Source organism: Leptonychotes weddellii, chromosome 5, assembly GCF_054177405.1.
Source record: "Leptonychotes weddellii isolate Sample4059 chromosome 5, ASM5417740v2, whole genome shotgun sequence".
Taxonomy (NCBI): Eukaryota; Metazoa; Chordata; class Mammalia; order Carnivora; family Phocidae; genus Leptonychotes; species Leptonychotes weddellii.
In genome coordinates this window covers 101651234-101677097 of record NC_138373.1, presented here as the reverse complement: position 1 = coordinate 101677097, position 25864 = coordinate 101651234, and the positions used below count along the sequence as shown (strand labels likewise).

Below are 25864 nucleotides of genomic sequence, written 5' to 3'. Positions count from 1 at the left end.
AGCTATCTTCTTCTTTCAGATCATCAGAGAATTTGGGTGAATCTCTCATGATGTACAAATCCAGAGAGAAAGGTGAAGAAAGAAGCAAAAGGGGAAGAAAAAGAAAACATAATGGAAAGAACACAAAAATGGAATATTCACATTGGCTGTCTGACCATAAATAAATACAGCAAAACCTATTCACTGCCACCCTCTTTTCATCTAGTGAGAAAAGGGGGAAAAAATAACACAATAGCCTCTATAAACACATACCATAAAATACCCCAACTTTTTTGAGTATTTTACCTCCAGAGCCAGATCACTATATAAGGTGAGCAAAATCTTTTCAGATGGGGTCAGGCAGTAGAGCAGTTCTGGAGACCATTCTTTAATGCTATTCGAAGTTTCTTATAACCTGCTTTCCAACTAGCTCTGAAGTCCTCAAATTTAAAATCATTTCTATCACCTACCCACTTCTCAAATTTTCCTTAGAAGTATCCCTGCCAGCATTAAGAAAGCTAGTTGAGGGGCACCTGGGTGGCTCAGTCATTAAGCGTCTGCCTTCGGCTCAGGTCATGATCCCAGGGGCCTGGGATCGAGCCCTGCATCGGGCTCCCTGCTCGGTGGGAGGCCTGCTTCTCCCTCTCCCACTCCCCCTGCTTGTGTTCCCTCTCTCGCTGTATCTCTCTCTCTATTGAATAAAAAAAAAAAATCTAAAAAAAAAAAAAGAAAGCTAGTTGAACTAATTGAAACGAAGCTGGAAATGACAAACAGGCACACCTACTCTTTAACCCTTACAAAAATGTTACCCAGAGATTCAAACAAATCTATAAAGGGTAGAATTTTCTACAGTTTGATAGTTTTTCTTTTCTTTGTTTCTTTTGTTTTCTCTTTTGGGATGGAAGCACCATTATGCCTACTCTCATACAAAAGGAAAAAGAATGCCAAGTCCAAAGCTTCCAGGACCTATCTCTAGAAGAAAAGAGTTTGTTTCTTTCTCTAAATAAAAGAGGTGTTTGTTGCTGTGAAGTCTCCTTCCACACCTCCATTTTTTTTTTTTAAGATTTTATTTATTCATTTGTCAGAGAGAGAGAGCACAAGCAGGGGGGCGGCAGGCAGGGGGAGAAGCAGGCTCTCCGCTGAGCAGGGAGCCGGATGCGGGACTCGATCCCAGGACCCTGGGATCATGACCTGAGCCGAAGGCAGACGCTTAACCGACTGAGCTACCCAGGCAACCCGCACACGTCCATTCTTGAACATTAAATGAAGGGAGGGATCTCCTACCTCTACCGCAGTGAATGGAGAAAAGAAAGGCTGTTCTAACAAAGTATAACCTTCTATATTCTAGCTTCCAAAATTTTTTGATAGGTGTATGTGTGGAACATTTTGTGTTTTAAAACATGTTCATACATTCTTCAATCCTACTCCCAAACACAGATTCTAATTCTCCTCCCCATGAAGAGAATGAAGCAGAAGTAACACTGAGTAACCTCAGAAGTTAGGTCATAAAAGGTGATAAAACTTCTGCCTGGCACTCCCTGAGGACAGGCAACTTTGGACTCCGGAATCACATCTAAGCTATCCAACTCCCCTAAAGCCCTCATGCTGGACAGAGTACAGGATGAGACGTCACAGGGTTATAGAGATGTCCAAGAAGTGCCAGCTGGTTAAGTCTTCCTAGCCCAGTCACCTGATACGTGAATGAGGAATCCTTGAAGATGACTTCAGGCCCAAGTACCATCTGCCTCCCACTGTGTAAGAGAGGAAGCCTTTTAAATGATTCCAGCCCCAGCTATCATCTGTTTGCATCCTCATGAAAAACCCCAAGAGGAAACTGCCTAGCCAAGTTCAAACATCAGAATCATAAAAGATTAAAAAAAAAAAAAGGGATTGTTGTTTTATGCCACTAGGTTTGCAACGGTATATTACACAGCAGTAGAAAACCAAAGCAGATTTTGGTTATAGGGTTGCTTCCAAAAATATAAATGTTTGGCTTCAGGATTAGATGGCAAGAGAAAGTCAGAAGTGGCTGAAAGTGTTAGTGAGAGCCTGAAAGGGTCTTAACTGTCACTGTTAGGAAAAGCCTCAAGGAAGCTGTCAATAAAGACTTAAAACAGGGGTCAGCAAACCACAACCTACCAGCAAAATTCAACCTGCTACGTGCTTTGGTAAATAGTTTTACTGAAACACAGCCACACCCGTTCATTTACATATTGTCTGCAGGCTCCTTCTCACTACAACAGCATAGTTAAGTAGATGTGCCAGTGACCACATGGTCCACAAAGCCTAAAATATGTACTGTCTGGCCCTTGACAGAATAAAGTTGCTGATCCTTGGCTTAAAAGAAAGTAAGAAAAGTGTTACTGAACGCTGAAGGAAAGGAAAATCCTACTAGATAAGTGGAAAGTTTAGCAAAGCTGTCATCTGAAACAATGTTGAAAACAGAAAATATAACAAATGAACTGATGAATATGGGTAAGGAAATTTCCAGGCAGAATATCAAAAGTGTCATTTTTTTTCCAGCTAACTATCATAAAGTACAGGTAGAGAGAGATGAGAAAAAGAAGGAATTATATAATTTTAAAAAAATATAGAGAAAATATAAAGGAGTCAGGACTTGCTAGGTCCAAAAATAAAACTGTTTCTTACTCCCATATAGCAAACATTTCTCAGATTAAGAAATGTCCCGTCTACCTTTGGCTCAGGTCATGATCCCAGGGTTCTGGGATCCAGCCCCATGTCGGGCTCTCTGCTCAGCGGGAAACCTGCTTCTCCCTCTCCCATTCCCCCTGCTTGTGTTCCCTCTCTCGCTGTCAAATAAATAAATAAAATCTTAAAAAAAAAAAAAAGAAAGAATCAAAACATTAAAAAAAAAATTAAGAAATGCCCAGAGGTGCCTGGGTGGCTCAGTCGCTTAAGCGTCTGCCTTCGGCTCAGGTCATGATCCTGGGATCCTGGGATCAAGCCCCACATCATCGAGCTCCTTCTCCCTCTGTCTGCTGCTCTCCCTGCTTGTGTTCTCTTGCTCTCTCTGACAAATAAATAAATAAAATCTTTTTTAAAAAATTAAGAAATACCCTCTGGAGAAAGATCAAATCCAAGGCAGTGTCAGGGACTCATGGCCTAAAGATTAAACATTTGTTTAGACCAAGGATTGGCAAACTTTTTCTATAAAGGGAAAGTTAAGTATTGTGGACTTTGAGGGCCATATACAGTCTCTGTTGAACATTCTTCTTTTTTTTTTTTACAACCCTTTAAAAATGTAAAAACAAATCTTAGCTCACTGGCAATAGTTGACCGACCCTAGTGTAGACTCCAAAGAGATTTAATTTGGTGCGCCTGGGTGGCTCAGTCGTTAAGCATCTGCCTTCGGATCCCAGAGTTCTGGGATCCAGCCCCACATCGGGCTCCCTGCTCTGGGGGAAGCCTGCTTCTCCCTCTCACCCCTGTTACTTGTGTTCCTTCTCTCATTGTGTCTCTCTCTGTCAAATAAGTAAGTAAAATCTTTTTTAAAAAAGAGAGATTTAATTTAAGGTGGTGCCTCATAATTCCTTTCAAACAAAAAGCCTTGGGCGCCTGGGTGGCTCAGATGGTTCAGCGTCTGCCTTCGAATCAAGTCGTAATCCCGGAGTCCTGGGATCGAGTCCCGCATCGGGCTCCCGGCTCAGCAGGGGGCCTGCTTCTCCCTCTGCCTCTCTCTCTGTCTCTTATGAATAAATAAATAAAATCTTTAAAAAAAAAAAAAAAGCCTTCTAAGAATCTTAAAGGTATTATCCCACAAAAACCTTAAATGGAGCTGAGAGGGTTCAGAACACGCTTCCCCAAAATAAGGTACATTGACATATTGAGTATTAAGCTGAAGGAGCTTGAGAAAATGGCAGAAGCAGGAAGGTCACTCTGACCTTTCCCCTGCTCTTCTCCCCTGAAACAGATCATAAAACTCTCATATGAGAGGTGCCCTCCCTGTACCTGGAAGAAGGGAGCAATCTTACCTCCAAAGGCAAAGGGACATAGAGAAGAATCCTAACAAACAGGCCTTGCTAAATTTCCCCCAGTTTACTATACTTTACTCATACTCTTTGTCTTACCAGATTTCTCAACAAGTGCCTACTCTTCATCAAACCTAGCATAAAAATACTCAGGTTTAAACATTTCTTCACATCAAAAATAGAACTACCCTACAATCTAGCAATTGCCCCACTAAGTATTTACCCAAAGAATACAAAAATATCGTGGATGGAACTAGAGGGTATTATGCTAAGTGAAATAAGTCAATCAGAAAAAGACAATTATCATATGATCTCACTCATATGTGGAATTTAAAAAACTAAACAGAGGATCATAGGGGAAGACAGGGAAAAATAAAACAAGACAAAATCAGAGAGGGAGACAAACCATAAGAGACTCTTAATCATAGGAAACAAACAGGGTTGCTGGAGGGGAGGGGGACAGAAGGATGGGGTAACTGGGTGATGGACATTAAGGATGGCATGTGTTGTAATGAGCACTGGGTATTATATAAGACTGATGAATCACTGAAGTCTACCTCTGAAACTAATAATACATTATATGTTAATTAATTGAATTTAAATAAAAAATAAAGCCCTAGGAAGCAAGCAAAAAAATAAAAACATAAATAAAATTTCAGAGAAAAAAAAGAATACAAAAATACTAATTCAAAGGGATATATGCACCACAATGTTTATAGCAGCATTATTTATAATAGCCAAACTATGGAAACAGCCCAAGTGTCTAGCGATAGATGAATGGATAAAGAAGTTGTAGTACACACACACACACACACACATACACATACAATGGAATATTTCTCAGCCATAAAAAGGAATGAAATCTTGCCATTTGCAATGATGTGGATGGAGTTAGAGAGCATTAAGCTAAGTGAAATAAGTCACTCAGAGAAAGTCAAATACCATATGACTTCACTCAGTGGAATTTAAGAAACAAGGGGCGCCTGGATGGCTCAGTCCGTTAAGCGGCTGCCTTTGGCTCAGGTCATGATCCCAGGGTCCTGGGAACGAGCCCCGCATCGGGCTCCCTGCTCAGTGGAGAGTCTGCTTCTCCCTCTCCCTCTGCCTGCCTCTCTGCCTCCTTGTGCTCTCTCTGTCAAATGGATGAATAAAATCTTTAAAAAAAAAAGAAACAAAACAAATGAGCATAGAAGAAAAAAACAGAGGCAAACCAAGAAACAGACTCCTAAGTACAGAAAACAAACTGATGGTTACCAGAGGGGAGGTGGGTGGGGAGATGGGGGAAATAGGTGATGGAGATGAAGGAATGCACTTGTGATGAGCACTGGGTGATGTATATAAGTGCTGAATCACTATATTGTACACCTGAAACTAATATTACACTGTATGTTAACTAACTGGAATTTTTTAAACTGGAATTTAAATAAAAACTTAAAAACTAAACATTTCTTCAGGTCTTCATTTACTAATAAAGGCTCCTGTGTCACATAAAACTTACATTAAATAAATGTGTATCCTTTTAATCTTTGTCAATTTAATTTTCAGACACAGCCAGGGATCTTAAGAGGTCAAGAAAAACTTTTTCCTCTTCTACAGAGCCTAAGGTAGAGAAAGGCTTATATCACTGTGTAAGTGTGGCTTTTGTCTAACACAGTAAACCCCTCAAAAAGATTCAGAGAATTCTACGTTGAGAAACATTGTCATCCTGGACTAAACAAGACAGTACAAAATGAAAAGAGGTTTTTGGGACAAACACCCCCTTCATGCTCAAACCCTATGGTTTAGGAAATTACTCAGCTGCAAACAAAGGATACATCTTATGGAAAAGGAAAGCTAATCCAGAGGGCAAAACCAAGAGCTATGAAGGATTGTTCCTAGGCAATATAGCCGAGCCCTAATCACAGAAGTGATGATATGGGCCTGGCTGGATTTCAGATTTGCTGTGGACCAACAACTATTGTGTTCCTTACATTTTGCTTTATTTTTTAACAGAAGTGTCCATAGTGGTTATCTTATGCCTGTCCACTGTTGCATACTGGGTGGGCTAGGGAGAGGTAATGTATCTCTTTAGCTTACAGGTCTTCAAAGTGAAAGTAATGGTACCCAGGGAGCTATACACAAGAAACAATATCCAAATAGCCTAACCTGCACCTGGATCTGATTTAGATGACAAGATCCTAGACCTCAAGCCTGAGCATGATGATGTATCAGGTAAGACCCCTCTGTGCTTGCTTTGGCAGCACATTACTAAAACTGGAACAATTCAGAGAAGATTAGCATGGCCCCCGCACAAGGATGACACGCAAATTCTCAAATTCGTGAAGTGTTCCATGTTAAAAAAAAAAAAACAAAAAAACAAAGACCCTCTGAAAAGGGGTAAGTGTGTTTTGCACTTGGGAGGAATGTAAATAATCTGTGGCAGGAAGAACAACCAAAGTGGCTTTGAAATATGTCTGCATATTCTTGACACTCTTCCCAGAAAGAGGTGGAGTCTAATTCCCTTCCCTTTGAATATGCGTTGGCCTTACTGACTCACTTCTAATGAATAACATGCAAAAGAAATGACACTGATTCTGAATTTAGGTCATAAAAGACAATACACCTCCCTTCTGGCTCTCTTATTCAGAACAAATGCTTTTGGAGCCCTAAGCCTCCATGTAAGAACTCTGGCTACGATGAAGCCCCTATGCGGGGACTACACAAAAACAGAGATAGTGATGTTCAAGGAGTTATTCCAGATTCTAGTTATTTGGACTTCCCTGCTCAAGTGCCAGACCTGTGAGTCTAGGAGAAAACACAAGACCCATCAGACTACAAGTGCATGAAAGAACTTGTGCAAGAATCACTTAGATAAGCCTAGTCAACACCCAGAACCTTGAGAGTTCTGTGCCAAGTTTGAAGTGGTTTTGTTCCTTGGCAATAGATAACTGCAACAGCATGCCTGGAGACCCCAGCCTGAAATGCTGGAAGGTCAAACTTAGCCTGCCTTGCTATATATACTAACCAAATGACATCAAACAACATTTCCGCTCATCCAGCTCCTCCTCCTTCTCTCCAGCACCCACTGAAATATTTGATTTGATCATGGTAAAAGATATTTTGACTGATTTAAGACATACACAATTAAAATGTGAGAATATGTTTCAAATTGTATGCCACTCTAGCTTTAAGTGTTATTTGAAATCACCTATATTTATACACACAGTCCATGTTTCTTACTAGCATATTATTTCAGTTATTTTACAAATATTTTTGAAATGATTAAGTAATTTGAGACTTTTAGTCATACTACCTCCTCTACAACATAACACTAATTTGTAGTGTTTTAAAATGTGGTTCCTGCAACAGAACTAGAATAATCATCACTAATATATAATAACCACTATTTCTAAGGTCTTTTCATTTTTTTTAAAGAGGCTTTTTTTAAGAGTTTGTTTGTTTGTTTATGGAGCACAAGCATGGGGAGGGGCAGAGGAAGAAGAAGGAATCTCAAGCAGACTCTGTGCTGAGCACGAAGCCCAATCTCATGACCCTGAGATCATGACCTTGAGATCATGACCTGATCCAAAATTTAGAGTCAGACACTCAACCAACTGAGCCACCCAGGCACCCCAGGTCTTTTCATTTTTAAATGCTATGATCTAAATTCAGAGAAAATAAATCATCTGCATTTGAAGATACCCAATTCAATGTGCTTTATTTAGATCACCGGCAGAGAATTTAATGTTCACAGATTATAAACATGGTTAAGCTCACCTTCCACAGAGAAACTAAAACACCTGAGCCAAGAACTAATTGGTCCCAGCAGAATGGAAGAAGATACTCTGGAACAGGAAGAGCAAGGAGGCCTGAGGTGAAGATAACTTACTCTAAAAATTCTCCATTGTAAAAGCATTCCCAACTAGACATTTTTTTTTAAAGATTTTATTTATTTATTTGAGAGAGAGAGAATTAGAGAGCGCACATGAGAGGGGGGAGGGTCAGAGGGAGAAGCAGACTCCCTGCCAAGCAGGGAGCCCGATGCGGGACTCGATCCAGGGACTCCAGGATCATGACCTGAGCCGAAGGCAGTCGCTTAACCAACTGAGCCACCCAGGCGCCCCTCCCAACTAGACATTTTAAGGAAAAAAACCTTAATCGTCTATGCCACCAAATAACTAAAACATCTTAAATTATTTAGCCGCAGTTTAATTAACCTTTTTCATCTTCCCTAGACTGTCAAATGTTTGATTTTTTTAGCAAGCAAGCACTGAGAAGAAAAAATCAAATATAATCGCAATCAGTTTGAGAAGAAATTTTAAAGAATAAAATATGTGTTCTGCTTTAGATGTGATTCTTTGACCATTGAGTATTACATATACCCAAAGCTTGGGTAACTAAAAGGAAAGAGAAGGTCAGTGTGCAAGTCTATTTAACCTACAATATGGCTGATTTTAAATATCAGCCTGGGTTCTGGGTCCTGATAGCACAGCCATTAAAAAGAAAAAAGGTTCTTTCTTACTCATAGGGCAAAAGTTTAGACTCTATACAAATTTTGAAATAAATAAAGGTCCCTTCCCACAGAGAATCCATAACTACTTCATTCTTCCTTCCTCATGCAAAAGTCCCAGTCCTTCAATAAAACGGACTTTGGGTGTCAGAAAAACACTAAACTTACTGAACTTAGTCACACTGAAGAATCATATATGAGAGCCCCTAACCTTCCTATGAGATTAAAGACTGTAAATAGTATAATGCAACATAGTGGAAAACGTTCTGGATTCTCCCCCCAAAAAAATTCCTTTGAAGCTCTACATCAAAAAAAATGTGCCCTTCTACTTACCACCCTATCTTCCAGTACTTAGTACAGGGATAAACACAAAACTGTGCATAAATGAATCAATATTTTGCCTTTATCGCCCATATAAGAAACTTGCATTCTAGTTCCATTCTACCAGTAACAATCTACACAACGCTGGGGAAAGTACTTGCTCTCTCAAGCTTTAGATTTCAATACACAACATAAAATGAGGTGAGATGGAGACTGGGGAGGAGGATTAGACATTAAGTCTCATGAAGGCAACAACTCTGTCTTATTCAATACCTCTGTAACCCAGGCTAATAAAGTGGCTATGGTGCATTCAAATATATATTGAATGAAGTTTCTTCCAGCCCTGATTCCATAATTCTTTATCATTTGCTTAAATTATATTTGTTTTCTAAGCATGCAGTATATAGTCCAACATTCCTTCTCTACACTCAGCTCAATTAATAGTAAAGGCCTTTTAAAACTAGAATACTGGGACATCTGGGTGGCTCAGTCGGTTAAGCGTCCGACTCTTGATTTCAGCTCAGGTCATGATCTCAGGGTTGTGAAGTCGAGCCCCGTGTCTGGCTCTGCACTGGGCGGGGAGCCTGCTTATGATTCTCTCTCTCTCCCTCTGCCCCTCCATCATGCTCTCTCAAAAAAATTAAAAAATAAAAATAAATAAAATAAAAAGGTACATTTGGACAAAGACAGGATGCCAGAAGCAATACAATTTTCCAGATTCTTCTGAGCTGGGTTTTGCAGTTTAATTTTACTGTGCTACTTAAATACACTATTAGAAGTACCTGGAATAGTGAGGTTAATCCATTGCAATCCAAAAATATATTCCAAACTCAAACACAATGTATTATTGTCTATTCAATATGTCCATCCTTTAGCATAAGTGATTGAGAACTGTATACATTTATTTAGGTTCATGCTTTTCACAGTATGCAACCAACAACTACCACCAACTCATTATTTAGAGTTCTTTCTGTAACACCATATAAAAGCTGATATTTAAAAGGATCTTGTGCCTTTGAAACACTATCATCTCCAATTTAGGTGTAGCCTTCAAAAAGTTGGCCTATCTCTGTTATCAGGTAGTAATGCCTGCAATAAATTCAAGAACTTCAGCTTGAATAAGTTATTACAGTTGACATATTCCCAAATTATCCTAATTATTAAAATCTAAAAACAACTTTTGAAATATTAACCCATATCCTCACTAGCAATTTATAGTTTGTACCCTGCCACTTAGAATTTACTTTATGTTCATTCAGTCACCTACTATGTGCCAGATATTGTTCTAGCCCAAGGGTCAGCAAACAAAATTTTTCAATAAAGGGCCAGGCAGCAAATATTGTAGGCTTTACAGGCCATATGGTCTCTGTCACAATACTCAACTCTGCTGTTGGAGTGTGAAAGCAGCCACAGACAATATACTAATGTAGGAGCATGGCTGTGTTCTAATTCAAGTTTATTTACAAAAACAGGCAGCTGGTCATTTTTGGCTTACCAGTCCCTATTCTACATCTATGGTGAGACAGCAGTGAAACAAATTTTTAAAATTAAAATTAAGGGCGCCTGGGTGGCTCAGTCAGCTGAGCATCTGCCTTTGGCTCAGGTCGTGATCCTGGGGTCCTGGCATGGAGCCCCACTTCACTTCGGGCTCCCTGCTCCGTGGGGAGTCTGCTTCTCCCTCTCCCTCTGCCCCTCCCATGCTCATGATCTCTCTCTCTTGCTCTCTCTCAAATAAAATCTTCAAAAACAGGGCACCTGGGTGGCTCAGTCGTTAAGCGTCTGCCTTCGGCTCAGCTCATGGTCTCAGGGCCCTGGGATCAAGCCCTGCATCGGGCTTCCTGCTCAGCGGGAAGCCTGCTTCTCCCTCTCCCACTCCCCCTGCTTGTGTTCCCTCTCTCACTGTGTCTCTCTGTGTCAAATAAATAAATAAAATCTTAAAAAAAAACTTCAAAAAAATTTAAAGTTAAAATTAATTAATTAATTACACATGCATATGCACACAGCCTATCGCATGCTGATAAATGCTATGGAGAAAAATAAAGCAGGGTAAAGGAGATAAAGAGAGCCAGAGCCTCATTGATACGGTGACATTTGAGCCTTACACCTAAAGAAAGAGGAAAAGCCATGCTGCCAACATAGGAGAAGCATTTCAGGGAGAGATAACAAGTATAAAGGTTTTAAAGAAGGAACAACCTGGATCTTAGAAAAAAAGCAAAGATGTCCCTGTGACTGAAGGGACATGAGCAGAGGGAAGGGTCATAGGTAATTAGGCCAGAGAGGTAAACTGAGAACAGATTCTACAGTCTTTTAGGCCACTGTCAGAACTTTGTCTTTTACCTGAGATGGAAAGCCACTGGAAGATTTTGAGCAAAGGAGTGACAATCTAATTTGACTTTTTAGAGGATCATTTTGGATGTCTGTTGAGAACAGAATGTATAGAGACAAGGGCAGAAGCAGGGGAATAAGAAGACTAAATGTAATAATAATCCAGGAAAGAGAGAATGGCAGTTTGAATCTTGGTGGTAGCAGCAGAAATGGTGATCAGATTCAGTATGTATTCTGAAGGTAAAACATAATCAGATGTGGGGCGCCTGGGTGGCTCAGTCGTTAAGTGTCTGCCTTCGGCTCAGGTCATGATCCCAGGGTCCTGGGATTAAGCCCCGCATCGGGCTCCCTGCTCTGCAGGAAGCCTGCCTCTCCCTCTCCCTCTGCCACTCCCCCTGCTTGTGTTCCTGCTCTGGCTAACTCTCTCTCTCTGTCAAATAAATAAATAAAACCTTAAAACAAACAAACAAACATGATCAGATGTGAGATGTTACAGAGACAGAGGCATCAAGGATGATTCCCAGGTTTTAGGCTCAAGTAACTGGAAGGGCAGTCTTTATGTCCTAATATGGGGATGGCTGTGGGAAGAAGCCTGGGGAAACATTAAATTTGAGATGCATATTAGACATCCACGTAGAGATGTTAAGTAGGCAATGAGGTATACGAGTTTGAAGTTAATACTTTTACATTATGACTGTTCCCAGTATGTTCGATCTCTCCAACAGGTACCAATTCCTTAAGAACAAAAACACCTCACTTATCACTTTACTCCCAAGTATTATCCTCCTCAAGACTATCTGCTCCTACTTTCTATACAGTTCTAATAAGATTAGATTTCTAGGTTCTGAATCTATAAAAGACAGAAGCAGCAAATATAAAGTAGGAGGGGGAAGCAGCTATAACTGACAGCTGACAAAGGAATAGATATTACAAAAAGCTGACAAAAACTAGAAGTATCTAGCATTCTGAGATTATTTACTACAGGAACAAACAGCTGTACATAAATGTAAGTCAGTAGTCCCTGAAGGCCTTTTGTTATAGCACAAAATATTTCTAATTATCTTTAGTTACATTTAATGAAATCAATTTTTCAATGATATAATACATTTTTTTAAATATTGCTATTATAAATGGAAGAATGGGGATGCCTGGGTGGCTTAGTAGGTTAAGCGTCAGCCTTCGGCTCAGGTTATGATCCCAGGGTCCTGGGATTGAGTCCCGCATTGGGCTCCTTGCTCAGCAGGGAGCCTGTTTCTCCCTCTGCCTGCCACTCCCCCTGCTTGTGCTCTCTCTCTCTCTCTGACAAATAAATAAATAAAATCTTTTAAGGTGGGGGGGCACGCCTTGGTGGCTTAGTTGGTTAGGTCGTGGTCTCAGGGTCCTGGGATCAAAACCTCCATCAGGCTCTCCGCTCAGCGGCAAGTCTGCTTCTCCCTCTCCCTGTGATCACTTTTGCTCTCTCTTAAATAAAATCTTTAAAAAAATAAATGAAAGAAATGGCTGGCTCAGTCAGTACAGCATGTGACTCTTGATCTTGGGATTGTGGGTTTGAGCACCACACCGATTGTAGAGATTACTTTAAAAAAATAAAATCTTAGAAAAAAAGTTGGGGGGGAATACCTGGCTGGCTCAGTCGGAGAAGCATGCGACTCTTGATCTTGGGGTTAGGAGTTCGAGGCCCATGCTGGGCGTGGAGATTACTTAAATAAACAAACTTAAAAAAAAAAGCTGGGGGGGAGGAAAAAAAGAAATGGTATGTACAAGTTAATATCAATTATTTGAAAATTTGATGTATGTGTTATTTTCATAGGATTTATTGCAAGGGAGCAAATGAAATTACTTACATGAAAGTCACTAAATAAACATTTATTTTGGCCTCACCCTGTGCTGGAAATGATGGATATAAGAAAAAGCAACCTGTCATTCAAGTTCAAGTCTCTTTTTGAGGGATGGAAATATAAACAACTAATTGTAATACAATGTGATCAGCGGAATGAACACAGACTTTGAACTAAGATATCTGGGTTTGAATTTTGCCACTATTCTTAGCTTACAGTTTGAATTGCTAACCATTCTTAACTTGCCAGCCATTCAAAAACAAGTAGCAGGCCACAGTTGACCTATGTATGAGCAGTAGTCTGCCAACCCCTGGTGTACAGGAATATTGGGGGTGAATATGTTGATCAGAACGGTGATTCTGTTCCCTATTTCCTGGGTAAGAAAGGTTTGGAAGTTGGAGAGAGACAGAGAGTCGAGCTGTGGCTGCTGGACATGTAACTCTCCTTCCTATTCTCTTTGCCTAGCTAACTGCAGCTCATCTTTCAGGTCTCTGCTCCCTTGTCACTAACTCCAGAACCTGCACTCTTCCCCTCCCTACCCGATCTGAGACTAACCTGAGGCTTTCACTACAGACTTCCAAAGAACCCTCACTACAAAGCCTTCACATTAAATTATAATTTCTGGTTTGTCTTCCCTGCTAGATTATAAATCCATGTAAATGGGAACCCTTCTACATGCTCAACATGATATCCTGAACATCTAGCCCAGTGCTGGGCACATAGTAAGTGCTAATAAATATCCACTGAAATGAATGAATCTAACAATAGTTGAGGCTCCCATCCAGCAAGAGCTCTTTCAGGAACCTGTCAAAACACAAATCCTTGCAGGCACTTGGGTGGTTTAGTTGGTTAAGTGTTCAACTCTTGATTTCAGCTCTGGTCATGATCTCAGGTACGTCAGATCAAGCCCCAAGACAGGCTCTCCTCTGGGCATGGAGCCTGCTTAAGATTCTCTCTCTCCCTCTCTCTCTCTGCCCCTCCCACCCAGCCCCCCTTGTGCTCTGTCTCTCTAATAAATAAATAAAACAAAACAAACAAACAAAAACACAGATCCTTGGGCAGATTCCCTCCTTCCAGACAGAACTTTACTCTCCCCTCCCAGGACACGGGTCAAACTCTTTCCTCTTCTAACTCCGTTTCCCAGGCCAGATTTAAGGAATCTAAAGCTAACTCTCCCTGAAATCTCTTCCTTCCTTTCCCTTTCCAGCCCTGATGGTGAGACTCCCTAATTCCTTATTGTAATCTTGCTGTCATTTCCCCAGCAAGCTAGTAACAGCATCATTTACATTTACCAGTTTCCAGACTATCTAGGATATTGAAGAATAGGGTACTGAAAACATCTAGATGTTGTGCTCTAAGTTTTCAACAAGAAAGGGGAAAAAATAGAGGCAGGGCAGGTAAACAACAGGGAATAGAAGAGGAAATTCTAGGGGCGCCTGGGCGGCTCAGTCGTTAAGCGTCTGCCTTCGGCTCTGGTCGTGGTCCCAGGGTCCTGGGATCGAGTCCTGCGTCGGGCTCCCTGCTGGGCGGGAAGCCTGCTTCTCCCTCTCCCACCCCCCCTGCTTGTGTTCCCTCTCTCGCTGTGTCTCTCTCTGTCAAATAAATAAATAAAATCTTAAAAAAAAAAAAAAAAGAGGAAATTCTAATTTCTGACTAACTGCATGAACAGCCTCTTACTGTAGACCACGTTAGCCCCAGGAGCGCAGAGCAAGTAATGGAGCTATCGCTCCTCTGCCTTTCCCCCAGCCTCTGCACCAGCACCAGCAGGGAAGTGAAGGGACCCCTTCACCCTCTATCCCTCACCTGCTTACACTACAATTTGCCTGAGACATCAAGACTCATCTCATTATGATCATTCCTTCTTTATATCACTTACCACAGGAATCCCAGGACTCTGGGTCATTCCAAATCCCTAAGTTCTCGTTCCCACATGGCTAAGTATATCCCCTTTCATCAACAGCTCCCCTCTCCTACTCAATTTCTGCTCCAAGTGATATCAGTTTCTCTGAGGCCACTGCTCTCTCTACAGTCCCACCTGTGGTTGCTCCTCTCCCACACCCTATACTACTGGGTCTCAGTCAGAAGAGGAGGTATTCATGTTGTCCCTCACTTCTGCTTCCAGATTATTCCCCTTCCTTCCTTCCTAAAACAGCTTCCTGTCAGATGATGCTACCACCTCCCACCCCTCTGTTGCATTCATCTGGCTATGCCTAGATTACTTCTCAAGCCTCCCAGATTTTTTTTTTTAAGATTTTATTTATTTATTTGACAGAGAGAGACACAGCGAGAGAGGGAACACAAGCAGGGGGAGTGGGAGAGGGAGAAGCAGGCTTCCCGCTGAGCAGGGAGCCCGATGTGGGGCTCGATCCCAGGACCCTGGGATCATGACCTGAGCCGAAGGCAGACGCTTAACGACTGAGCCACCCAGGCACCCCCTCAAGCCTCCCAGATTTTAGTTCCTATCTCACTGGCCTGTCATAAGTCCAAGTGATTCACTCACTCACCTAGGTGACTGTTGCGATACTTGGCCTTCTCAGTTTCTTAACCGCCTCATAGGCAAACAACCCTGCCCTCTACCCTACTGTAGCCACTCACTCCCTCAATCGATATCCTGTCCTAGAACGTGCCAACACAGTAACTAGAGTCTCTCCATAATCTCTACTTCATCTGCACCCCACCCTCCAATCATCACTCCCTATCTTTTCAGGTTGCTCCTTCTAGCACCCCAACTCCAACAATACTTTGACCCCACCAGGAATTACAAGCCATTGATTCCACTCCCCTCTCAGGTCATCTCCTGACTTAGCTTAGAGATCAAAGTCCATTATAGCTTAGACTGAGGTCCACTCTCTTGCACGCACCTCAAGTGTCCTGCCCCCTCCCTCACTTCATCATATTTGCCTGGCAGAACACCCACCCTTATTAAATATAACTCCCTGTCAAACAACTAAACACTTCAGGACATTCCAGAGACAAATGGAAATTTGAAAACTGCCAGGAAACTGGATATTAAGGAATTATTAAAATTTTTGGTATGATAATGGGTTTTTTTGCAAGCATCCATATCTCTTAGAAATATGAAATATTTGTGCATAAAATATGATGTCCGGAGTTGCTTCAAAATAATGTGCAAGGGTGGAAGTAGATAAGTGTACAGATAAAACAAGATCGGCCACTAGTTAATATCTACCGAAGCTGTGTGACGAGTACATGATGGCTCTATTTTGTGTATTTAAAGTCTTCCCTAACAACATATTAAAAACAAAAAATATAATTGTCTCACTACTCTGTGCCTATACCATGAGGCTAAACGTGGCTTTGAAATGAAAAAAACAAAAACACATACCCACACGTCCATACTAAACCATCTCACTTAAAATTCACAATCACTAACTTCAAATGGTATCTTAGCTCAACATGACAATCCTACAACTTCTGCCTTATCCATTCATTCCTCCACTCCCCTACAGGTCCATTTCATGTCATTTCCTCTCTCCTCAAGCCATCAACACCTGTTCTACATCTTCACTCCTGGCTGCTGCCCTTCCTTCCATTTTCTCGGTGAAACAGGAAACACTCACTACCGCTACCAACCTGGATTCCTGTTTGCCTTGTCTTCCCTGTTACTTACCATGGATGAACCGACTGCTCCTAAGGCCAATGCCTCCACTTGGATACCAGATCCCAAGCCCATTCCCCATTGCCCTGCCTTCCCCCAGTCCCACCTCTGCATCAGCACTGTTTCCTTCTCTATAGATCCTGTCCATCAGCATTATATAAAAACATTCTTATTTCTCCCAATTTATTTTTATTCTTTTTTACTGAGGTATAATTGATACATAATATTATAGCTGTTCCAGGTGTACAATTATTTCTCTCATTTTATTTTATTTTTTTTAAAGATTTATTTTTATTTGAAAGAGAGTGAGAGAGAGTGCACAAGAGGGGATAGGGTGAGAGGGAGAAGCAGACCCCCCACTGAGCAGGGAGTCCGATGCGGAACTCGATCCTGGGACTCCAGGATCATGACCTGAGCCGAAGGCAGTTGCTCAACCAACTTAGCCACCCAGGCGCCCCAATTTCTCCCATTTTAAAAGACAACTCTTTAACCCCAATTTCCCCTCCAGTTATGCATCCATTTCTCTGCTCTCCATGACAGGAGAACTAGAAGAAGCTGTCTATGCTCACTATCTCCAAATTCCTCTCCTCCCTTTCTCTTTCAAAATCACCCCAATGAGCTTTTATTTCCTGATTATTCCACCAAACCCTCTCCTATCAAGTTCAGCAACAACTTCCAAATTGCTAAATCCAATGGTCAATGTTCAGTTTTCATCTTATTTATATATCTGCAACATCTGGCACACCATACATATTCTTATTTTGTCTAAACGTTACCCTCTCCAGAACGTCAGCTCAATAAGGATAGGGATGTTTCTTCTGTTCACAGTTATCTTTCTAGCACTGAGAAAGAACAGTGTCTAGTACATGTTCCATACATATTCCACTGATTCTAAAATGCCTTTTCCCCCCATATTTTAACATCTCTGAAATCCAGACACAACTGATGACATCTTTCAATTGTTGTATTTCTTCAAACCACCTATGACACTACCAACCCAAAACAACCTTTAATTAAAATCTCTGCTTGAGGGCACCTGGGTGGCTCAGTTGGTTAAGCGACTGCCTTCGGCTCAGGTCATGATCCCAGAGTCCTGGGATCGGGTCCCGCATCGGGCTCCCTGCTCAGCAGGGAGTCTGCTTCTCCCTCTGCCCCTCCCCCCTCTCATGCTCTCTCTCTCTCATTCTCTCTCTCAAATAAATAAATAAAATCTTTTAAAAAAAAAAAATCTCTGCTTGAGTGTTTGGTACCACTTGAGTATCTAGTGTGAATTCGGACTGAGAACCATTTCAAATCTCCAAGAAAGTTCTTCCCCCTCCTACACAACACCAGGATTGAGACATGCCTTCTGTCACTTTCTATGTGGTGGGTTTATTTCTCATTTACATTTTCATGTAGTTTCCCAGCTTTATGTAAGGCCTTGTAGAGACTACCCATCTTGGGCCTATTTTCTTTTTTTAGTAGGACATAAAATAGTGATGCATCTTACAACTGATAGTACCAAAATAGCAATACAAGCATATTATTTACAGAAATAGAAATAAATACAAAAAAGTGTTAACTAAAAAAGCTAAAACTGCCTCTGAGGAAAGTGAAATAAATGAGGAAAGCTTTTTTTTTAAAACAAATTCTACAGAACTATTTGATTCTACACACTATATACACATATAACTTTGATAAAAATGAACCCTAAAACCTAAATAAAAGAAAAAAATTAAATAATCTTTGAGAAAAACAGAGGAGAGAGGAAAATGTATGTGGACACGGGGAAAAAAAGCAGGGGTCAGAAGGTAGGAAGCCCTTGAGTCTATCTAGCAAGGGCAGAATAATGAGAAAGGACAAAAACAAAGGGAAGAACAGCTTAGCAAGGAGGACTGGAAACAAAGCATGCTAAAACAGCCTAAGATTAAAAAAAAAAAAAAAAAAGCCAGAATAGGTTGTTTAATTGAAATTGTAGGGAATGATATAGAAATAGACCTTTTCAACTGAGCTCCATATTACCCATATTACTTAATGACCATCTCCATTTGGATATCCATTTGAATATACAAGTAGGATTCCATTTATTTAAAATAGAAGATACAAACTAAACTAGTGACAGAAAGCAAATTGGTGGTTGCCTATGGGGCGCAAGGGAAGTGGAGGAGAGGAAACTTTTGGGGGTTATAGATATGTTCATTATCTTGACCCCGACGATAGTTTCACAGTGTATGTCAGAATTTAACAAATTGTCCACTGTAAATACATTAGTTTATTCTATGCCAATTATACCTCAAACATAATACCTATTGTTATAAAGTTGGTTTATAAAAAATAAGACAGGGAGAGCCACAGATTAGAAGAACATTTGCAATGCATACAACTATAAAGGATTAGTATCCAAATGTATTAAGAATATTTATCAGTTTAAAGCAAAAACAAACAACTTAATAGAAAAATAAGCCATGGCAATTAACAAATAACACACAAGGGAGGAAACTTAAAAGACAATAAACAAACTGAAATATGTTCAAACTCACTAACAATGGAGGAAAGGCAAATTAAAACATAAAATAGTATGACACTCATAAGATCAGCAAAAGTTATAAAGAACCAATAAAATTCAGGATTGTCATAGAGCAAAATGAATTCTTATATACTACTGATGAGTGTATAAATTGAAACAACCTCTTTGGAAAGCATTTTGATGATATCTAGAAAATTAAACATGCATAAACCTTAAGACCCAGAAATTCTATTCTCACTCATCAGCACAAGGAAACATGTAGAAGGTTCACACTACAACACTGTCTGTGATGGTTAAAAATTGGTTGGGGTGGGGCGGGCACGTGGGTGGCTCAGTCAGTTAAGCATCTGACTTCAGCTCAGGTCGTGATCTTGGGATCCTGGAATCGACCCCACGTCGGGGTCCCCATTCAGCAGGGAATCTGCTTGTCCCTCTCCTTCTCCCTCTGCCCCTCCCCCTGCTCGTGCTCACTCTCTCTCTCAAAAAAATAAAATCTTAAAAAAAAACAAAAAACTTGGGGCTCCTGGGTGGCTCAGTCGGTTAAGTGTCCAACTCTTGATTTTAGCTCAGGTTACTATCTCAGGCTTGTGAGATAGTGCCCTATGTAGGGTTCTGTGCTCAGCAGGGAGTCTGCTTGAGATTCTCTCTCTCCCTCTCCCTCTGCCCCTCCCCCCCACTTGCACACATATGCGCTCTCCCTCTCAAATAAATCTTTTTAAAATTTTTTAAAAATAAAATGTATAGCCACATAACCGAACACCTACAGAAAACTTAAACTAGAGCTACATGTATTAACAAGGAACAAATCTCAAAAACCATGCTGAGCAACAAAAACAAACTGCCAAAAGATAAGCACAATATGATACTGCATTTATAAAATTAAAAAATTAAAATACTATTTTCCTTCTAAGAAGCCACAGATAAGACACATTATCTGACAAACCACTAAGAAAAAACTCTCCAGTTAATCAGTTGTAAAAATACATCACAAATGCAAAGATTAAATGGGGAGTTGGGGAAATATGCATCTTAGAACCAATGAAATACTCTTCTGTATAGTTTGTGTACATATACATAGTGAAATTTTTAAAAGCATGCAAGAGATTGTCACTGAATATGTTATAGTTGCTGCCTCTGGGGAAAGGAGGGCAACATAACTGCCATGTTTTCTTAAAAAAAAAAAAATGTGGGGGCGCCTGGGTGGCTCAGTTGGTTAAGCAACTGCCTTCGGCTCAGGTCATGATCCTAGAGTTCCAGGATCGAGTCCCGCATCAGGCTCCCTGCTCGGCGGGGAGTCTGCTTCTCCCTCTGCCCCTCCCCCCTCTCATGTGCTCTCTCTCATTCTCTCTCTCTGAAATAAATAAATAAAATCTTAAAAAAAAAAAAAAATGTGGGGCCACCTGGGTGGCTCAGTTGGTTAAGCATCTGCCTTCCACTCTGGTCATGATCCCGGGGTCATGGGATCAAGCCCCACATCAGGCTCCCTGCCCAGCGGGAAGCCTGCTTCTCCTCTCCCTCTGCTCCTCCCCCTGCTTGTACTCTCTCCCTCTCTCTGTCGGATAAATAAAATCTTTGAAAAAATAAAAATAAGTAAATAAATAAATAAACAATTGGTTTAGTTAGGTCAGTTGGGTGTCTGCCTTCAGCTCAGGTCATGATCCTGGGATTGAGCCCCGTATCTGGCTCCCTGCTCGGCGGGAAGCCTGCTTCTCCCTCTCCCACTCCCCGTTTGTGTTCCCTCTCTCACTGTCTCTGTCTGTCAAATAAATAAATAAAATAAAATCTTTAAAAAAAAAAAGCCCCAGACTTTCAGACCTCTCATCTCCCATATTCTAATCCCCACACAGTTCTACACATCCCCTGCTCTGTCCCCATGTGCCACATATCTCTTCCCAAATTTTGAAATTCTTCCACTACATTTTCAACTTCTACTCTCAACATTTCCTTCAACTTCTTGTTCTAATTAAAATCTGGTTCTCGGGGCGCCTGGGTGGCTCAGTGGGTTAAGCAGCTGCCTTTGGCTCAGGTCATGATCCCAGGGTCCTGGGATCGAGCCCCGCATCGGGGGAAGCCTGCTTCTCCCTCTCCCACTCTCCCTGCTTGTGTTCCTCCTCTCGCTGTGTCTCTTTCTGTCAAATGAATAAATAAAATCTTTAAAAAATAAAAATAAAAAAAGAATAAAACCTGGTTCTCCTCTGAGGCCATACTTCCCTCGCTGCCCTCAAGTGGTGAAAGTTTTCTTTCCCACACCCTTTATACCATTGGACCTGGGGGTAAGGAAAGTGCCCTCCTTGCTCCTCACTGATGCTTCTAAGTCAGTCTCCTTCCCTTTTCCCTAAAAAAACCCTCCACTTTGAATATCATGTGAAAACTCTATTACCCCTTACCTGGTTGTGATGGTTAATTTTATGTGTCAGCTTGACTGGATCATGGGGTACCCAGATATGTGGGTAAAGACCATATCTGCGTGTGTCTGTGAGGGTGTTTTAGATGAGATTAGCATATGAAGTGGCAGACTGAGTTAAGCAGGTGGCCCTCCCCAATGTGGGTGGGTATCATCCAATTCATCAAAGGCCTGAATAGAATAAAAAGGTAGAGGAAGAAAGAATTCCTTCTGTCTCTGCCTGACTGCTGAACTAAACTACCTATCAGTCTTCTGCCCTTGGACTGGGACTTACACCACTGGTGTTCCTAGTTCTTAGGCCTTTGGTCTTGGACTGGAATTTACACCACCGACTTTCCTGAATCCCCAGCTTGCAGACATCAGATCATAGGACTTCTCAGCCCCCATAATTATGTGAGCCAATCCATATAATAAATCTCATTCTAGACAGATACAGATAAAAATGCAGATATAAAGATACAGACGAGAGAAATCGATCCTATGGATTCTTTTTCTCTGGAGAACCCTAAACTCTGACTCTCCACTACACAGATCCTGTCTTAAGTCTCAGTGATTTCACACACATGATCTTTCTAATACCCCATGTCTCTGAATTCCTTGATTCCAATGATCTTGTCCTTCACCCACGAAGCCCATGCATGATAATGCCTCCATGATCTCTATTTTTGTATCCCACTGCCTGACCATGACCTACACTCTTTATAGCTATCTTTATAGCTCTGTCTCTCACATACCCAAATTCCAACATCTTTGGATCTCAATGGGACCTTCAATTCATTGATTCTACCATCTTTTCACCACCTCTTAGCCACTTCATGTCCTCCCTTTCTTGTTTACCTGGTTTAAATTCCACAATTTAAATGAGTATATTATCATAACCACTCCCTTACATATATGCTCTATTCCCTTGACCTTCTCATGTTTTATTCCACTATCTTGGTAAAAATCTCTCTCTGGTTAAATCCACTCCAAACATACACCCCTGCAGCTCAATATGGCTGGAAGAAAAAAAAAAACATACTCACTAATCTCACTTTAAATTCATGACCACAAGCCTCAAGGTCCCCTTAATGCCACCTGGAAATCATACACTACTTCCCTGCTGCAGCCATTCTCCCACTCTCCTGAACATTCATACCTTCCCCTCTCTCCACAAACCTCCATCATTTCCTCCCCACCCTCACTCTCAGCTGAGCACTCTGATTTCCTAATTCACTGAGAATATGACAACAATCAGAAGAAAACTTTCACAAACTTCTACTACCAAATCAATCCACCTACTTGATGGGTGGGTCTGAGATATATTTTGAAGATGTAATCAATAAGATTGGGTATGGATCTGATGTGAGGTATGAGGAAGAGAAAGGAATCAAGGATGACTTTTAAGTCTTTGCTAAAATATTACTTTCTCAACAAGGCCTTCCCTACCACCTTCAGTGTCTGTCTGTCACACACACATATAATCACATGCTTAGAGAGTGTCCCTTATCTCCCTTCTTGTTTTTTTTATTTGGGGGGTGTTTTTAATACTAATTTTCACCAACTTAAATACTAAACATTCTAATCCTTTGCTTAATATCTGCCTTCCCCAACTAAAATAAGGATTTTTATGCTTAGTTCATTCCTGTGTATCAGACAAATAGACATTCATTAAATTTTGTTAAAGAAATGAAATGTCTCTAGCATGAGCAAATGGATAAATGGCATCATTTACAGAGGAAAAAGAATACCTTTCTTTTTTTCTTTTTTAAGTAGGCTCTATGCCCAGCATGGAGCCCAACATGGGGCTTGAACTCACAACCCTGAGATCAAGACCTGAGCTGATGATATCCCAGAGTCGGATGCCCAACCAGAGGAGCCACCCAGGAGCCCCCAGAAAAATTATACCTGTAGAGTGGGAAGAATCATGGTCTCTGTATAAAGGAGCTTGTAATCTAGTGAAAGACAATGAAACATACATTTCAACACATTAGGATTCCATAATTTGTTAAATGTGTGATAAAAGCAAAACTGAAGAATATTCTATGATTCCATTTTTATCAAGTGTATGCTTTTGTATGTACATACACACTTGCACACACACACAACACATACATATATGTTTCTGCTCTACAGAAAAAGTTCTAGAAGGAAAAATACCAAACTGTTGGCCTGTGAGCTAAGAAAGGTAATATGCATGGGGAATGAGAGTGAAGAGAGGGTGAGGAGACTTTTGCTATTCACTTTACACGTTTTACAATAAACATACGACTTTCGTAATTTAAAAAAGAGAGAAAGAGGGGCGACTGGGTGGTTCAGTCAGTTAAGCGTCTGCCTTCGGCTCAGGTCATGATCCCAGGGTCTTGGGATGAAGCCCCGCATCGGGCTCCCTGCTCAGTGGAGAGGGAGAAGCAGGCTCTCCCTAAATAAAATCTTTAAAAAAGGAGAGAGAAAGAGAAGGAAAACATTTTCTTCTCAAAAGGAAAAAAAAAATTACATTTAACAGAGGATTAATATCAAGAGTGTAAAAAACTTCCATAAAACAAACCAAAAACCCAATTTAAAAATAAGCAAAGTATATAAAAAGACAATTCACAAAGAAATACAGTCAATAAACATATAAAACACACTCAACCTCATGTTTAATCGGGGAAAAAAATGCTTTCATTCATCAGATAATAGCCAATGTTCTAAGTGTGTAAGTTTGTTATCTACAACTATTGGTTGGAGCATAATTTGGAAGGTTTTTTTAAGTAATTTAGTGAGCAACAAAGTAAATAATGTTATAATCCAAAGAATAAATTCCTGAATCCATAACGATGCAATTAAATTAAATAAATAAATGGGGGATAAAGTACAAGCCTCCTTACAAAAAAATTTCTAATTAATAAATATAGAAGTAATGAGAGAAATAGAAAACAACCATTTCAATAGCACAGTAATAACTGCTTTAGGCAAGATCCACTGAGGAATGCTAAAATTAATAGGTGGAACTTTTAAAGAGAAACAGTGTATTTGGATAGTCTCAAAGTATCTCCATAAAATATTTATTTATGACTGTGGAAGTTTAAACGTGTATCCAAATTCTTTCATATTTCTCCCTCCAGGAGATGGAACTTAATTCTCCTTGCCATGAGTGTGGGCTGGACTTGGTGACTTGCTTTTAACAACAGAGTATGGAAAGAGAAAAAGCAGAAATTTCCCAGTGAAGAAACCTAGCAGACACCACCTTAATCAACTCATCAAGGTTAACATGACCAATAACAGGACATGTTGATATCATCTATCCCCCCCCATACAATGCAATGAGAAGGGCATACCACCTCTGTGGTATTCTTACCCAAAACCCATAACCTTTGTCTGAGTATCAGAAAACATCAGACAAACCTATATTTAGGGATGTTCTACAAAATACCTGACCAGTACTCTTCTAAGTGTCAAGATAGTGAAAAAGACAAGAAAAAAACAGAAACTGTTACAGATTGCAGGACAATAAAGAGACATGCTGGCTAACTGCAATGTGGGATCTTGCACTGGATCCTAGAACTTTTTAGGACATTAGTGGAAAAACTGAGGAAATCCAAATAGTTTCTATAATAATATTGTACCAATGTTAATTTCTTAGTTTTGATACATGTACTATGGTTATGAAAGATGCTAACATTAGGGGAAGCTGGGGGAAGAGTATATGAGAGCTCTGTGTACTATCTTTACTCTTGTGCAAACTTAAAATTATTTCAAACCAAAAAAAATTTTTTTAAAGCAATTTGGCAGGATGCACCAAAATTTTTAGAAGAATATACCCTTTTATACTCTTTCACCCAGCATTTCACCTCTAGCAACCTAGGGAAACACTCACATAGGTCCAACAAGAAGTTTATAAAAAAGTGTTCACTGAAGCATTGTTAGAAAATTGCAAGGGAGGGGCACCTGGGTGGCTCAGTCAGTTAAGAATCGGTCTTTGACTCAGGTCATGATATCAGGGTCCTGGGATCAAGCCCCGTATTCGGCACCCTGCTCAGTGAAGAGTCTGCTTCTCCCTCTCCTTCTGCCCCTCCCCCCTGCTCGTGCTCATTCTCTCTCTCTCTCTCAGATAAATAAAATCTTAAAAAAAAAACTGCAAGGGACACACACATACACACATATCCATCAACTGAAAAATGATTACATAAAATGCATATGCATATTATAGAATAAACACCATACAAAATAAAATGGGTCTGTATATAATGATGTGAAAAAAATCTCCAAGATATATTAAGAAGTTATAGAATACATAAAATAACATAAAAACAATACATACCTAAAATAATTTTTATGTAAATACATAAACGTAAATGGGACAATTCAAAAGAGTACTCAATAGGCTTATGACAGGATTGCCTCTGGAGAGAGGAACGTTCTTTTTTTTTTTT

At 40.4% G+C, this 25864-nt stretch overlaps 1 protein-coding gene and 1 non-coding gene across 8 annotated transcripts in view; one reads left to right on the top strand and one right to left on the bottom strand.

Annotated features, from left to right (window-relative positions):
- The window catches only part of SPATS2 (spermatogenesis associated serine rich 2), a 141614-nt gene that overhangs the window by 103380 nt on the left and 12370 nt on the right, over positions 1-25864 (bottom strand). The window contains exon 1 of one of the 7 annotated variants that reach the window (XM_081821619.1): positions 12724-12824. The exons of the other annotated variants lie outside the window; for them this stretch is intronic. The gene's annotated coding sequence lies outside the window, so the exon portion shown is untranslated. Of the gene's footprint in view, positions 1-12723; positions 12825-25864 lie in introns of those variants that run through there. 7 annotated transcript variants of the gene reach the window in all.
- LOC115939395 (U6 spliceosomal RNA) lies at positions 6194-6297 on the top strand. Its single transcript, XR_004074211.1, has one exon. It is a non-coding gene; the product is annotated as a U6 spliceosomal RNA (small nuclear RNA).